Here is a 16,156-nt window from a genome sequence, read left to right as displayed (position 1 = left end):
GGCAGTGGCTGGAGGAGGCCCTCAGGGAGAACAAACCCGGCTCCTGCTTCATCTTCTTAGTTGGAACCAAAAGCGATTTGCTGGTGAGTGAGAGTGAGACTGTAACGTCACAGAAATACACAAATATAATATAATTGTGAAACGTCTTTTATTTGCAAAGGCAATAAACCAAGAAGGGCTGTGTTTTTCTGTTTTTCTGATCAGTCCTCAGAAGAAAGGAGGAGAACAGAACGAGATGCTAGTCAAATGGCAATTGAAATAAATGCAGAATTCTGGGCCGTTTCATCCAAAACTGGTAAAGAATCAGAACAAATACCTTGTAATATTTTCACTTATCAAAGAGCATTCACAATATTAAAGTGCGTATAACGGGTTTGAGTTTCTCATTTTGCCATTATTTTGGTGGGATATATATAAATATAGATGATAGTTTTACACCAATCAAATCATCAAATCAATTTATTTTTGTAAGGCCCAAAATCACAACAACAGTTGCCTCTGAGGGCCACAGGGAGAAATGAATCAACAATGTCTGTGGTGGTGATGAAGTCAGACAATGTCTGTGGTGGCGAGGGACGATGTCCCAGGGTCCTCTGTCCTTAGACTCTCCTTCTCGGCCAGGAAAAACTACAAAAAAAACCTCTTTGGGAAAAAAGCGTAGAAACCTGGAGGAGTTCCAGTGAAGGAGAGATCCGACTCTCACAGACGGACAGACGGACACGAGGAGACTGGAGCTGGACCCACTCTTCAGGCAGATGAGGGACCGTCTGAGTCGAGCTGGACCCACTCTTCAGGCAGAAGAGGGACCGTCTGAGTCGAGCTGGACCCACTCTTCAGGCAGAAGAGGGACCGTCGGAGTCGAGCTGGACCCACTCTTCAGGCAGATGAGGGACCGTCTGAGTCGAGCTGGACCCACTCTTCAGGCAGAAGAGGGACCGTCTGAGTCGAGCTGGACCCACTCTTCAGGCAGAAGAGGGACCGTCGGAGGCGAGCTGGACCCACTCTTCAGGCAGATGAGGGACCGTCCACACAGGGCAGGGACCACTTCACCAGGGGAGGGGCATCTGGGTCCACAGGTCCTCAGGAGTGAGAAAAGAAAAAGAAGGCGGTGAACAGTTTGCGAGAGGAGGAGGCGAGAGGAGGAGCCGAGAGGAGGAGGAGCCGAGAGGGGGAGCCGAGAGGAGGAGGAGCCGAGAGGAAGAGCCGAGGGGAGGAGCCGAGGAGAGGAGGAGCCGAGAGGAGCCAGTGCGGTGACGCCTTGTACCTGTGAGCAGCCGCCGCCGCGTTCTGCACTAACTGCAAGCGTTTAAGAGCGGTCAGATGGAGGTCAGATGGAGGTCAGATGGAGGTCAGATGGAGGTCAGATGGAGGTCAGATGGAGGTCAGATGGAGGTCAGATGGAGAGCATAATAAAGAGAGTTGTACTTCATCAGCAAAGCAACAGAACCAGAGATCCTGTTTTCTAAAGACTGATCCTAATACTGAAGAGAACTGGGCCTATGATGGACCCCTGAGGTACACCACAGTGCAAAGGGCAGTTTAAGACTTTAAGACTTTCTTATTGCAATAAAAACACTAGTTGACCTGGTGAGGTCAGCAGCTGGTGGACGGCACAACGTTCTACAATCACTATATTTAGTTTTAGTTTAAACTTGTGTTTGTAATTGAGTAAATCCTACTCATGTAATTATAATCATTCACTACATTTAAAAGTGATCGCCCGCTCTGATTGGTCACAGCTCTAAGTGGATTGTTTTTTAATTAACTTAATTCAGTTTAAACTATTTCATTGAACAAGTTTTGCGTAAAATAGTGATTCAAAATGTTCCTAAAATTGCTTTAAAAGTCACTTTGATGTGTATTTTTTGCTTTTACTTAGATGCAATGTTGGCAGCAGTACAGAGTGTACAGAGTACACAGAGTACCCAGAGTACACAGAGTACACAGAGTACAGAGTACACAAAGTACAGAGTACACAGAGTACTACAGAGTTCACAGAGTACACAGAGTACAGAGTACACAGAGTACTACAGAGTACACAGAGTGCACAGAGTACACAGAGTACAGAGTACACAGAGTAAAGAGTACACAGAGTACTACAGAGTTCACAGAGTACTACAGAGTACAGCCATGTCACATGTGCAGTACTCTTTCCACCACTGATTTTTTCTGATTCTCATATTACGTTTCTTTTTATGTTCCAGGAGAAAATGTGCAAGGCTTTTTCTTCCGCGCAGCTGCTCTGGCCTTTGAGCGCTGCGTCCTGAGCGAGCTGGAGGACGGGACGCCGCTCGCCATCGGCCCGAGCCACACTTTACGTGAGCAGATCAGACGAGATGGAACCGACCTGGAGGAAGCACACGATCTGAAGACGAGCTGCTGCTGACCACGCCTGAAGACCATGCAGGCGTTCTGGAGCTAACTGAGCGCTAACTGAGCGCTAACGCTAACGCGCCAAAGCGCTCAGACATGTTTTTAATAAAACGCATGAAGCACCAGAACATGAGTGAAACTAGAGCTTATTTATCATTATCAGTGAAGAAAGTTCAGACATGAATTCAACCTGAAGCAAGACTAAAGAGCCACAAAGTGAGACTAAAGAGCCACAAAGTGAGACTAAAGAGCCACAAAGTGAGACTAAAGAGCCACATAGTGAGACTAAAGAGCCACATAGTGAGACTAAAGAGCCACAAAGTGAGACTAAAGAGCCACAAAGTGAGACTAAAGAGCCACAAAGTGAGACTAAAGAGCCACAAAGTGAGACTAAAGAGCCACATAGTGAGACTAAAGAGCCACATAGTGAAACTAAAGAGAGCCACATAGTGAGACTAAAGAGCCACAAAGTGAGACTAAAGAGCCACAAAGTGAGACTAAAGAGCCACAAAGTGAGACTAAAGAGCCACATAGTGAGACTAAAGAGCCACAAAGTGAGACTAAAGAGCCACAAAGTGAGACTAAAGAGCCACATAGTGAGACTAAAGAGCCACATAGTGAGACTAAAGAGCCACAAAGTGAGACTAAAGAGCCACAAAGTGAGACTAAAGAGCCACAAAGTGAGACTAAAGAGCCACAAAGTGAGACTAAAGAGCCACAAAGTGAGACTAAAGAGCCACATAGTGAGACTAAAGAGCCACAAAGTGAGACTAAAGAGCCACAAAGTGAGACTAAAGAGCCACAAAGTGAGACTAAAGAGCCACATAGTGAGACTAAAGAGCCACATAGTGAAACTAAAGAGAGCCACATAGTGAGACTAAAGAGCCACATAGTGAGACTAAAGAGCCACATAGTGAGACTAAAGAGAGCCACATAGTGAGACTAAAGAGCCACAAAGTGAGACTAAAGAGCCACAAAGTGAGACTAAAGAGCCACAAAGTGAGACTAAAGAGCCACATAGTGAGACTAAAGAGCCACATAGTGAGACTAAAGAGCCACATAGTGAGACTAAAGAGCCACATAGTGAAACTAAAGAGCCACATAGTGAGACTAAAGAGCCACAAAGTGAGACTAAAGAGAGCCACATAGTGAGACTAAAGAGCCACATAGTGAGACTAAAGAGCCACATAGTGAGACTAAAGAGCCACATAGTGAGACTAAAGAGCCACATAGTGAGACTAAAGAGCCACATAGTGAGACTAAAGAGAGCCACAAAGTGAGACTAAAGAGCCACATAGTGAGACTAAAGAGCCACAAAGTGAGACTAAAGAGAGCCACATAGTGAGACTAAAGAGCCACATAGTGAGACTAAAGAGCCACATAGTGAGACTAAAGAGCCACATAGTGAGACTAAAGAGCCACATAGTGAGACTAAAGAGAGCCACAAAGTGAGACTAAAGAGCCACATAGTGAGACTAAAGAGCCACATAGTGAGACTAAAGAGCCACATAGTGAGACTAAAGAGCCACAAAGTGAGACTAAAGAGAGCCACATAGTGAGACTAAAGAGCCACATAGTGAGACTAAAGAGAGCCACATAGTGAGACTAAAGAGCCACATAGTGAGACTAAAGAGCCACATAGTGAGACTAAAGAGAGCCACATAGTGAAACTAAAGAGCCACATAGTGAGACTAAAGAGCCACATAGTGAGACTAAAGAGAGCCACATAGTGAAACTAAAGAGCCACATAGTGAGACTAAAGAGCCACATAGTGAGACTAAAGAGCCACATAGTGAGACTAAAGAGCCACATAGTGAGACTAAAGAGCCACATAGTGAAACTAAAGAGCCACAAAGTGAGACTAAAGAGAGCCACATAGTGAGACTAAAGAGCCACATAGTGAGACTAAAGAGCCACATAGTGAGACTAAAGAGAGCCACATAGTGAGACTAAAGAGAGCCACATAGTGAGACTAAAGAGCCACATAGTGAGACTAAAGAGCCACATAGTGAGACTAAAGAGAGCCACATAGTGAGACTAAAGAGCCACATAGTGAGACTAAAGAGAGCCACATAGTGAGACTAAAGAGAGCCACATAGTGAGACTAAAGAGCCACATAGTGAGACTAAAGAGCCACAAAGTGAGACTAAAGAGCCACATAGTGAGACTAAAGAGCCACAAAGTGAGACTAAAGAGCCACAAAGTGAGACTAAAGAGCCACATAGTGAGACTAAAGAGCCACAAAGTGAGACTAAAGAGCCACAAAGTGAGACTTAAGAGCCACAAAGTGAGACTAAAGAGCCACATAGTGAGACTAAAGAGAGCCACATAGTGAGACTAAAGAGCCACATAGTGAGACTAAAGAGCCACAAAGTGAGACTAAAGAGCCACATAGTGAGACTAAAGAGCCACATAGTGAGACTAAAGAGCCACAAAGTGAGACTAAAGAGCCACATAGTGAGACTAAAGAGCCACAAAGTGAGACTAAAGAGCCACAAAGTGAGACTAAAGAGCCACAAAGTGAGACTAAAGAGCCACAAAGTGAGACTAAAGAGCCACATAGTGAGACTAAAGAGCCACATAGTGAAACTAAAGAGAGCCACATAGTGAGACTAAAGAGCCACAAAGTGAGACTAAAGAGCCACAAAGTGAGACTAAAGAGCCACAAAGTGAGACTAAAGAGCCACATAGTGAGACTAAAGAGCCACATAGTGAGACTAAAGAGCCACAAAGTGAGACTAAAGAGCCACAAAGTGAGACTAAAGAGCCACAAAGTGAGACTAAAGAGCCACAAAGTGAGACTAAAGAGCCACATAGTGAGACTAAAGAGCCACATAGTGAAACTAAAGAGAGCCACATAGTGAGACTAAAGAGCCACAAAGTGAGACTAAAGAGCCACAAAGTGAGACTAAAGAGCCACAAAGTGAGACTAAAGAGCCACATAGTGAGACTAAAGAGCCACAAAGTGAGACTAAAGAGCCACAAAGTGAGACTAAAGAGCCACATAGTGAGACTAAAGAGCCACATAGTGAGACTAAAGAGCCACAAAGTGAGACTAAAGAGCCACAAAGTGAGACTAAAGAGCCACAAAGTGAGACTAAAGAGCCACAAAGTGAGACTAAAGAGCCACAAAGTGAGACTAAAGAGCCACATAGTGAGACTAAAGAGCCACAAAGTGAGACTAAAGAGCCACAAAGTGAGACTAAAGAGCCACAAAGTGAGACTAAAGAGCCACATAGTGAGACTAAAGAGCCACATAGTGAAACTAAAGAGAGCCACATAGTGAGACTAAAGAGCCACATAGTGAGACTAAAGAGCCACATAGTGAGACTAAAGAGAGCCACATAGTGAGACTAAAGAGCCACAAAGTGAGACTAAAGAGCCACAAAGTGAGACTAAAGAGCCACAAAGTGAGACTAAAGAGCCACATAGTGAGACTAAAGAGCCACATAGTGAGACTAAAGAGCCACATAGTGAGACTAAAGAGCCACATAGTGAAACTAAAGAGCCACATAGTGAGACTAAAGAGCCACAAAGTGAGACTAAAGAGAGCCACATAGTGAGACTAAAGAGCCACATAGTGAGACTAAAGAGCCACATAGTGAGACTAAAGAGCCACATAGTGAGACTAAAGAGCCACATAGTGAGACTAAAGAGCCACATAGTGAGACTAAAGAGAGCCACAAAGTGAGACTAAAGAGCCACATAGTGAGACTAAAGAGCCACAAAGTGAGACTAAAGAGAGCCACATAGTGAGACTAAAGAGCCACATAGTGAGACTAAAGAGCCACATAGTGAGACTAAAGAGCCACATAGTGAGACTAAAGAGCCACATAGTGAGACTAAAGAGAGCCACAAAGTGAGACTAAAGAGCCACATAGTGAGACTAAAGAGCCACATAGTGAGACTAAAGAGCCACATAGTGAGACTAAAGAGCCACAAAGTGAGACTAAAGAGAGCCACATAGTGAGACTAAAGAGCCACATAGTGAGACTAAAGAGAGCCACATAGTGAGACTAAAGAGCCACATAGTGAGACTAAAGAGCCACATAGTGAGACTAAAGAGAGCCACATAGTGAAACTAAAGAGCCACATAGTGAGACTAAAGAGCCACATAGTGAGACTAAAGAGAGCCACATAGTGAAACTAAAGAGCCACATAGTGAGACTAAAGAGCCACATAGTGAGACTAAAGAGCCACATAGTGAGACTAAAGAGCCACATAGTGAGACTAAAGAGCCACATAGTGAAACTAAAGAGCCACAAAGTGAGACTAAAGAGAGCCACATAGTGAGACTAAAGAGCCACATAGTGAGACTAAAGAGCCACATAGTGAGACTAAAGAGAGCCACATAGTGAGACTAAAGAGAGCCACATAGTGAGACTAAAGAGCCACATAGTGAGACTAAAGAGCCACATAGTGAGACTAAAGAGAGCCACATAGTGAGACTAAAGAGCCACATAGTGAGACTAAAGAGAGCCACATAGTGAGACTAAAGAGAGCCACATAGTGAGACTAAAGAGCCACATAGTGAGACTAAAGAGCCACAAAGTGAGACTAAAGAGCCACATAGTGAGACTAAAGAGCCACAAAGTGAGACTAAAGAGCCACAAAGTGAGACTAAAGAGCCACATAGTGAGACTAAAGAGCCACAAAGTGAGACTAAAGAGCCACAAAGTGAGACTTAAGAGCCACAAAGTGAGACTAAAGAGCCACATAGTGAGACTAAAGAGAGCCACATAGTGAGACTAAAGAGCCACATAGTGAGACTAAAGAGCCACAAAGTGAGACTAAAGAGCCACATAGTGAGACTAAAGAGCCACATAGTGAGACTAAAGAGCCACAAAGTGAGACTAAAGAGCCACATAGTGAGACTAAAGAGCCACAAAGTGAGACTAAAGAGCCACAAAGTGAGACTAAAGAGCCACATAGTGAGACTAAAGAGCCACATAGTGAGACTAAAGAGCCACAAAGTGAGACTAAAGAGCCACATAGTGAGACTAAAGAGCCACATAGTGAGACTAAAGAGCCACAAAGTGAGACTAAAGAGCCACATAGTGAGACTAAAGAGCCACATAGTGAGACTAAAGAGCCACATAGTGAGACTAAAGAGCCACGTAGTGAGACTAAAGAGAGCCACATAGTCAGACTAAAGAGCCACATAGTGAGACTAAAGAGCCACATAGTGAGACTAAAGAGAGCCACATAGTGAGACTAAAGAGCCACATAGTGAGACTAAAGAGCCACATAGTGAGACTAAAGAGCCACAAAGTGAGACTAAAGAGCCACATAGTGAGACTAAAGAGCCACATAGTGAGACTAAAGAGCCACATAGTGAGACTAAAGAGAGCCACATAGTGAAACTAAAGAGCCACATAGTGAGACTAAAGAGCCACATAGTGAGACTAAAGAGCCACATAGTGAGACTAAAGAGCCACATAGTGAAACTAAAGAGCCACAAAGTGAGACTAAAGAGAGCCACATAGTGAGACTAAAGAGCCACATAGTGAGACTAAAGAGCCACAAAGTGAGACTAAAGAGCCACATAGTGAGACTAAAGAGAGCCACATAGTGAGACTAAAGAGCCACATAGTGAGACTAAAGAGCCACAAAGTGAGACTAAAGAGCCACATAGTGAGACTAAAGAGCCACATAGTGAGACTAAAGAGCCACAAAGTGAGACTAAAGAGCCACATAGTGAGACTAAAGAGCCACAAAGTGAGACTAAAGAGCCACAAAGTGAGACTAAAGAGCCACATAGTGAGACTAAAGAGCCACATAGTGAGACTAAAGAGCCACAAAGTGAGACTAAAGAGCCACATAGTGAGACTAAAGAGCCACATAGTGAGACTAAAGAGCCACAAAGTGAGACTAAAGAGCCACATAGTGAGACTAAAGAGCCACATAGTGAGACTAAAGAGCCACATAGTGAGACTAAAGAGCCACATAGTGAGACTAAAGAGAGCCACAAAGTGAGACTAAAGAGCCACATAGTGAGACTAAAGAGAGCCACATAGTGAGACTAAAGAGCCACAAAGTGAGACTAAAGAGCCACATAGTGAGACTAAAGAGAGCCACATAGTCAGACTAAAGAGCCACATAGTGAGACTAAAGAGCCACATAGTGAGACTAAAGAGAGCCACATAGTGAGACTAAAGAGCCACATAGTGAGACTAAAGAGCCACATAGTGAGACTAAAGAGCCACAAAGTGAGACTAAAGAGCCACATAGTGAGACTAAAGAGCCACATAGTGAGACTAAAGAGCCACAAAGTGAGACTAAAGAGCCACAAAGTGAGACTAAAGAGCCACATAGTGAGACTAAAGAGCCACATAGTGAGACTAAAGAGCCACATAGTGAGACTAAAGAGAGCCACATAGTGAGACTAAAGAGCCACATAGTGAGACTAAAGAGAGCCACATAGTGAGACTAAAGAGAGCCACATAGTGAGACTAAAGAGAGCCACATAGTGAGACTAAAGAGCCACATAGTGAGACTAAAGAGCCACAAAGTGAGACTAAAGAGCCACATAGTGAGACTAAAGAGCCACAAAGTGAGACTAAAGAGCCACAAAGTGAGACTAAAGAGCCACATAGTGAGACTAAAGAGCCACAAAGTGAGACTAAAGAGCCACATAGTGAGACTAAAGAGCCACAAAGTGAGACTAAAGAGCCACAAAGTGAGACTTAAGAGCCACATAGTGAGACTAAAGAGCCACAAAGTGAGACTAAAGAGCCACATAGTGAGACTAAAGAGAGCCACATAGTGAGACTAAAGAGCCACATAGTGAGACTAAAGAGCCACAAAGTGAGACTAAAGAGCCACATAGTGAGACTAAAGAGCCACATAGTGAGACTAAAGAGCCACAAAGTGAGACTAAAGAGCCACATAGTGAGACTAAAGAGCCACAAAGTGAGACTAAAGAGCCACATAGTGAGACTAAAGAGCCACATAGTGAGACTAAAGAGCCACAAAGTGAGACTAAAGAGCCACATAGTGAGACTAAAGAGCCACATAGTGAGACTAAAGAGCCACAAAGTGAGACTAAAGAGCCACATAGTGAGACTAAAGAGCCACATAGTGAGACTAAAGAGCCACATAGTGAGACTAAAGAGCCACATAGTGAGACTAAAGAGAGCCACAAAGTGAGACTAAAGAGCCACATAGTGAGACTAAAGAGCCACAAAGTGAGACTAAAGAGAGCCACATAGTGAGACTAAAGAGCCACATAGTGAGACTAAAGAGCCACAAAGTGAGACTAAAGTGAGCCACATAGTGAGACTAAAGAGCCACATAGTGAGACTAAAGAGCCACATAGTGAGACTAAAGAGAGCCACATAGTCAGACTAAAGAGCCACATAGTGAGACTAAAGAGCCACATAGTGAGACTAAAGAGCCACATAGTGAGACTAAAGAGAGCCACATAGTGAGACTAAAGAGCCACATAGTGAGACTAAAGAGCCACATAGTGAGACTAAAGAGCCACAAAGTGAGACTAAAGAGCCACATAGTGAGACTAAAGAGCCACAAAGTGAGACTAAAGAGCCACAAAGTGAGACTAAAGAGCCACATAGTGAGACTAAAGAGCCACATAGTGAGACTAAAGAGCCACAAAGTGAGACTAAAGAGCCACATAGTGAGACTAAAGAGCCACATAGTGAGACTAAAGAGCCACATAGTGAGACTAAAGAGAGCCACATAGTGAGACTAAAGAGCCACATAGTGGGACTAAAGAGCCACATAGTGAGACTAAAGAGCCACATAGTGAGACTAAAGAGCCACATAGTGAGACTAAAGAGCCACATAGTGAGACTAAAGAGCCACATAGTGAGACTAAAGAGCCACATAGTGAGACTAAAGAGCCACATAGTGAGACTAAAGAGCCACATAGTGAGACTAAAGAGAGCCACATAGTGAGACTAAAGAGCCACATAGTGGGACTAAAGAGCCACATAGTGAGACTAAAGAGCCACATAGTGAGACTAAAGAGCCACATAGTGAGACTAAAGAGCCACATAGTGAGACTAAAGAGCCACAAAGTGAGACTAAAGAGCCACATAGTGAGACTAAAGAGCCACATAGTGAGACTAAAGAGCCACATAGTGAGACTAAAGAGAGCCACAAAGTGAGACTAAAGAGCCACAAAGTGAGACTAAAGAGCCACATAGTGAGACTAAAGAGCCACAAAGTGAGACTAAAGAGAGCCACATAGTGAGACTAAAGAGCCACATAGTGAGACTAAAGAGAGCCACATAGTGAGACTAAAGAGAGCCACATAGTGAGACTAAAGAGCCACATAGTGAGACTAAAGAGCCACATAGTGAAACTAAAGAGCCACATAGTGAGACTAAAGAGCCACATAGTGAGACTAAAGAGAGCCACATAGTGAAACTAAAGAGCCACATAGTGAGACTAAAGAGCCACAAAGTCAGACTAAAGAGCCACAAAGTGAGACTAAAGAGCCACAAAGTGAGACTAAAGAGCCACATAGTGAGACTAAAGAGCCACAAAGTGAGACTAAAGAGCCACATAGTGAGACTAAAGAGCCACAAAGTGAGACTAAAGAGAGCCACATAGTGAGTCTAAAGAGAGGCACATAGTGAGACTAAAGAGAGCCACATAGTGAGACTAAAGAGCCACATAGTGAGACTAAAGAGAGCCACATAGTGAGACTAAAGAGCCACATAGTGAGACTAAAGAGAGCCACATAGTGAAACTAAAGAGCCACATAGTGAGACTAAAGAGCCACATAGTGAGACTAAAGAGAGCCACATAGTGAAACTAAAGAGCCACATAGTGAGACTAAAGAGCCACATAGTGAGACTAAAGAGCCACATAGTGAGACTAAAGAGCCACATAGTGAAACTAAAGAGCCACAAAGTGAGACTAAAGAGAGCCACATAGTGAGACTAAAGAGCCACATAGTGAGACTAAAGAGCCACATAGTGAGACTAAAGAGAGCCACATAGTGAGACTAAAGAGCCACATAGTGAGACTAAAGAGAGCCACATAGTGAGACTAAAGAGAGCCACATAGTGAGACTAAAGAGCCACATAGTGAGACTAAAGAGCCACATAGTGAGACTAAAGAGAGCCACATAGTGAGACTAAAGAGCCACATAGTGAGACTAAAGAGAGCCACATAGTGAGACTAAAGAGAGCCACATAGTGAGACTAAAGAGCCACATAGTGAGACTAAAGAGCCACAAAGTGAGACTAAAGAGCCACAAAGTGAGACTAAAGAGCCACATAGTGAGACTAAAGAGCCACAAAGTGAGACTAAAGAGCCACAAAGTGAGACTAAAGAGCCACATAGTGAGACTAAAGAGCCACAAAGTGAGACTAAAGAGCCACAAAGTGAGACTTAAGAGCCACAAAGTGAGACTAAAGAGCCACATAGTGAGACTAAAGAGAGCCACATAGTGAGACTAAAGAGCCACATAGTGAGACTAAAGAGCCACAAAGTGAGACTAAAGAGCCACATAGTGAGACTAAAGAGCCACATCGTGAGACTAAAGAGCCACAAAGTGAGACTAAAGAGCCACATAGTGAGACTAAAGAGCCACAAAGTGAGACTAAAGAGCCACAAAGTGAGACTAAAGAGCCACATAGTGAGACTAAAGAGCCACATAGTGAGACTAAAGAGCCACAAAGTGAGACTAAAGAGCCACATAGTGAGACTAAAGAGCCACATAGTGAGACTAAAGAGCCACATAGTGAGACTAAAGAGAGCAACAAAGTGAGACTAAAGAGCCACATAGTGAGACTAAAGAGAGCCACATAGTGAGACTAAAGAGCCACAAAGTGAGACTAAAGAGCCACATAGTGAGACTAAAGAGAGCCACATAGTCAGACTAAAGAGCCACATAGTGAGACTAAAGAGCCACATAGTGAGACTAAAGAGAGCCACATAGTGAGACTAAAGAGCCACATAGTGAGACTAAAGAGCCACATAGTGAGACTAAAGAGCCACAAAGTGAGACTAAAGAGCCACATAGTGAGACTAAAGAGCCACATAGTGAGACTAAAGAGCCACAAAGTGAGACTAAAGAGCCACAAAGTGAGACTAAAGAGCCACATAGTGAGACTAAAGAGCCACATAGTGAGACTAAAGAGCCACAAAGTGAGACTAAAGAGCCACATAGTGAGACTAAAGAGCCACAAAGTCAGACTAAAGAGCCACATAGTGAGACTAAAGAGCCACATAGTGAGACTAAAGAGCCACATAGTGAGACTAAAGAGCCACATAGTGAGACTAAAGAGCCACATAGTGAGACTAAAGAGAGCCACATAGTGAGACTAAAGAGAGCCACATAGTGAGACTAAAGAGCCACATAGTGAGACTAAAGAGCCACATAGTGAGACTAAAGAGCCACAAAGTGAGACTAAAGAGCCACATAGTGAGACTAAAGAGCCACAAAGTGAGACTAAAGAGCCACATAGTGAGACTAAAGAGCCACATAGTGAGACTAAAGAGCCACATAGTGAGACTAAAGAGCCACATAGTGAGACTAAAGAGCCACAAAGTGAGACTAAAGAGCCACATAGTGAGACTAAAGAGCCACATAGTGAGACTAAAGAGCTACATAGTGAGACTAAAGAGCCACATAGTGAGACTAAAGAGAGCCACAAAGTGAGACTAAAGAGCCACATAGTGAGACTAAAGAGCCACAAAGTGAGACTAAAGAGCCACATAGTGAGACTAAAGAGCCACAAAGTAAGACTAAAGAGCCACATAGTGAGACTAAAGAGCCACATAGTGAGACTAAAGAGCCACATAGTGAGACTAAAGAGAGCCACAAAGTGAGACTAAAGAGCCACATAGTGAGACTAAAGAGCCACAAAGTGAGACTAAAGAGAGCCACATAGTGAGACTAAAGAGCCACATAGTGAGACTAAAGAGAGCCACATAGTGAGACTAAAGAGCCACAAAGTGAGACTAAAGTGAGCCACATAGTGAGACTAAAGAGCCACATAGTGAGACTAAAGAGCCACATAGTGAGACTAAAGAGAGCCACATAGTCAGACTAAAGAGCCACATAGTGAGACTAAAGAGCCACATAGTGAGACTAAAGAGCCACATAGTGAGACTAAAGAGCCACATAGTGAGACTAAAGAGCCACAAAGTGAGACTAAAGAGCCACATAGTGAGACTAAAGAGCCACAAAGTGAGACTAAAGAGCCACAAAGTGAGACTAAAGAGCCACATAGTGAGACTAAAGAGCCACATAGTGAGACTAAAGAGCCACAAAGTGAGACTAAAGAGCCACATAGTGAGACTAAAGAGCCACATAGTGAGACTAAAGAGCCACATAGTGAGACTAAAGAGCCACATAGTGAGACTAAAGAGAGCCACATAGTGAGACTAAAGAGCCACATAGTGGGACTAAAGAGCCACATAGTGAGACTAAAGAGCCACATAGTGAGACTAAAGAGCCACATAGTGAGACTAAAGAGCCACATAGTGAGACTAAAGAGCCACATAGTGAGACTAAAGAGAGCCACAAAGTGAGACTAAAGAGCCACAAAGTGAGACTAAAGAGCCACATAGTGAGACTAAAGAGCCACAAAGTGAGACTAAAGAGAGCCACATAATGAGACTAAAGAGCCACATAGTGAGACTAAAGAGAGCCACATAGTGAGACTAAAGAGAGCCACATAGTGAGACTAAAGAGCCACATAGTGAGACTAAAGAGCCACATAGTGAGACTAAAGAGCCACATAGTGAAACTAAAGAGCCACATAGTGAGACTAAAGAGCCACATAGTGAGACTAAAGAGAGCCACATAGTGAAACTAAAGAGCCACATAGTGAGACTAAAGAGCCACAAAGTCAGACTAAAGAGCCACAAAGTGAGACTAAAGAGCCACAAAGTGAGACTAAAGAGAGCCACATAGTGAGACTAAAGAGAGCCACATAGTGAGACTAAAGAGCCACAAAGTCAGACTAAAGAGCCACAAAGTGAGACTAAAGAGCCACAAAGTCAGACTAAAGAGCCACAAAGTGAGACTAAAGAGCCACAAAGTGAGTCTAAAGAGAGGCACATAGTGAGACTAAAGAGAGCCACATAGTGAGACTAAAGAGCCACAAAGTGAGACTAAAGAGCCACATAGTGAGACTAAAGAGCCACATAGTGAGACTAAAGAGCCACATAGTGAGACTAAAGAGCCACATAGTGAGACTAAAGAGCCACATAGTGAAACTAAAGAGCCACATAGTGAGACTAAAGAGCCACATAGTGAGACTAAAGAGAGCCACATAGTGAAACTAAAGAGCCACATAGTGAGACTAAAGAGCCACATAGTGAGACTAAAGAGCCACATAGTGAGACTAAAGAGCCACATAGTGAGACTAAAGAGCCACATAGTGAAACTAAAGAGCCACAAAGTGAGACTAAAGAGAGCCACATAGTGAGACTAAAGAGCCACATAGTGAGACTAAAGAGCCACATAGTGAGACTAAAGAGAGCCACATAGTGAGACTAAAGAGCCACATAGTGAGACTAAAGAGAGCCACATAGTGAGACTAAAGAGAGCCACAAAGTGAGACTAAAGAGAGCCACATAGTGAGACTAAAGAGCCACATAGTGAGACTAAAGAGCCACAAAGTGAGACTAAAGAGCCACATAGTGAGACTAAAGAGCCACAAAGTGAGACTAAAGAGCCACAAAGTGAGACTAAAGAGCCACATAGTGAGACTAAAGAGCCACAAAGTGAGACTAAAGAGCCACATAGTGAGACTAAAGAGCCACATAGTGAGACTAAAGAGCCACAAAGTGAGACTAAAGAGCCACATAGTGAGACTAAAGAGCCACATAGTGAGACTAAAGAGCCACATAGTGAGACTAAAGAGCCACATAGTGAGACTAAAGAGAGCCACATAGTGAGACTAAAGAGCCACATAGTGGGACTAAAGAGCCACATAGTGAGACTAAAGAGCCACATAGTGAGACTAAAGAGCCACATAGTGAGACTAAAGAGCCACATAGTGAGACTAAAGAGCCACATAGTGAGACTAAAGAGCCACATAGTGAGACTAAAGAGCCACATAGTGAGACTAAAGAGCCACATAGTGAGACTAAAGAGAGCCACATAGTGAGACTAAAGAGCCACATAGTGGGACTAAAGAGCCACATAGTGAGACTAAAGAGCCACATAGTGAGACTAAAGAGCCACATAGTGAGACTAAAGAGAGCCACAAAGTGAGACTAAAGAGCCACAAAGTGAGACTAAAGAGCCACATAGTGAGACTAAAGAGCCACAAAGTGAGACTAAAGAGAGCCACATAATGAGACTAAAGAGCCACATAGTGAGACTAAAGAGAGCCACATAGTGAGACTAAAGAGAGCCACATAGTGAGACTAAAGAGCCACATAGTGAGACTAAAGAGCCACATAGTGAGACTAAAGAGCCACATAGTGAAACTAAAGAGCCACATAGTGAGACTAAAGAGCCACATAGTGAGACTAAAGAGAGCCACATAGTGAAACTAAAGAGCCACATAGTGAGACTAAAGAGCCACAAAGTCAGACTAAAGAGCCACAAAGTGAGACTAAAGAGCCACAAAGTGAGACTAAAGAGAGCCACATAGTGAGACTAAAGAGCCACAAAGTCAGACTAAAGAGCCACAAAGTGAGACTAAAGAGCCACAAAGTCAGACTAAAGAGCCACAAAGTGAGACTAAAGAGCCACAAAGTGAGTCTAAAGAGAGGCACATAGTGAGACTAAAGAGAGCCACATAGTGAGACTAAAGAGCCACAAAGTGAGACTAAAGAGCCACATAGT

The 16,156-nt window shown here is 43.5% G+C and overlaps 1 long non-coding RNA gene across 1 annotated transcript; it reads left to right on the top strand.

Annotated features, from left to right (window-relative positions):
• LOC140355800 (uncharacterized) lies at positions 1 to 2,299 on the top strand. Its single transcript, XR_011926029.1, has 3 exons — positions 1 to 83; positions 205 to 295; positions 2,205 to 2,299. It is a non-coding gene; the product is annotated as an uncharacterized lncRNA (long non-coding RNA).
• The last annotated feature ends 13,857 nt before the right edge of the window (positions 2,300 to 16,156 follow it).

The sequence above is a fragment of the Eucyclogobius newberryi genome, unplaced genomic scaffold (assembly GCF_026437365.1).
Source record: "Eucyclogobius newberryi isolate DKJ021-1_F unplaced genomic scaffold, fEucNew1.0.hap1 SCAF_12, whole genome shotgun sequence".
Taxonomy (NCBI): domain Eukaryota; kingdom Metazoa; phylum Chordata; class Actinopteri; order Gobiiformes; family Gobiidae; genus Eucyclogobius; species Eucyclogobius newberryi.
Note: the sequence above shows the minus strand (reverse complement) of the source record. Positions and strands in the feature narration are given on the sequence as shown.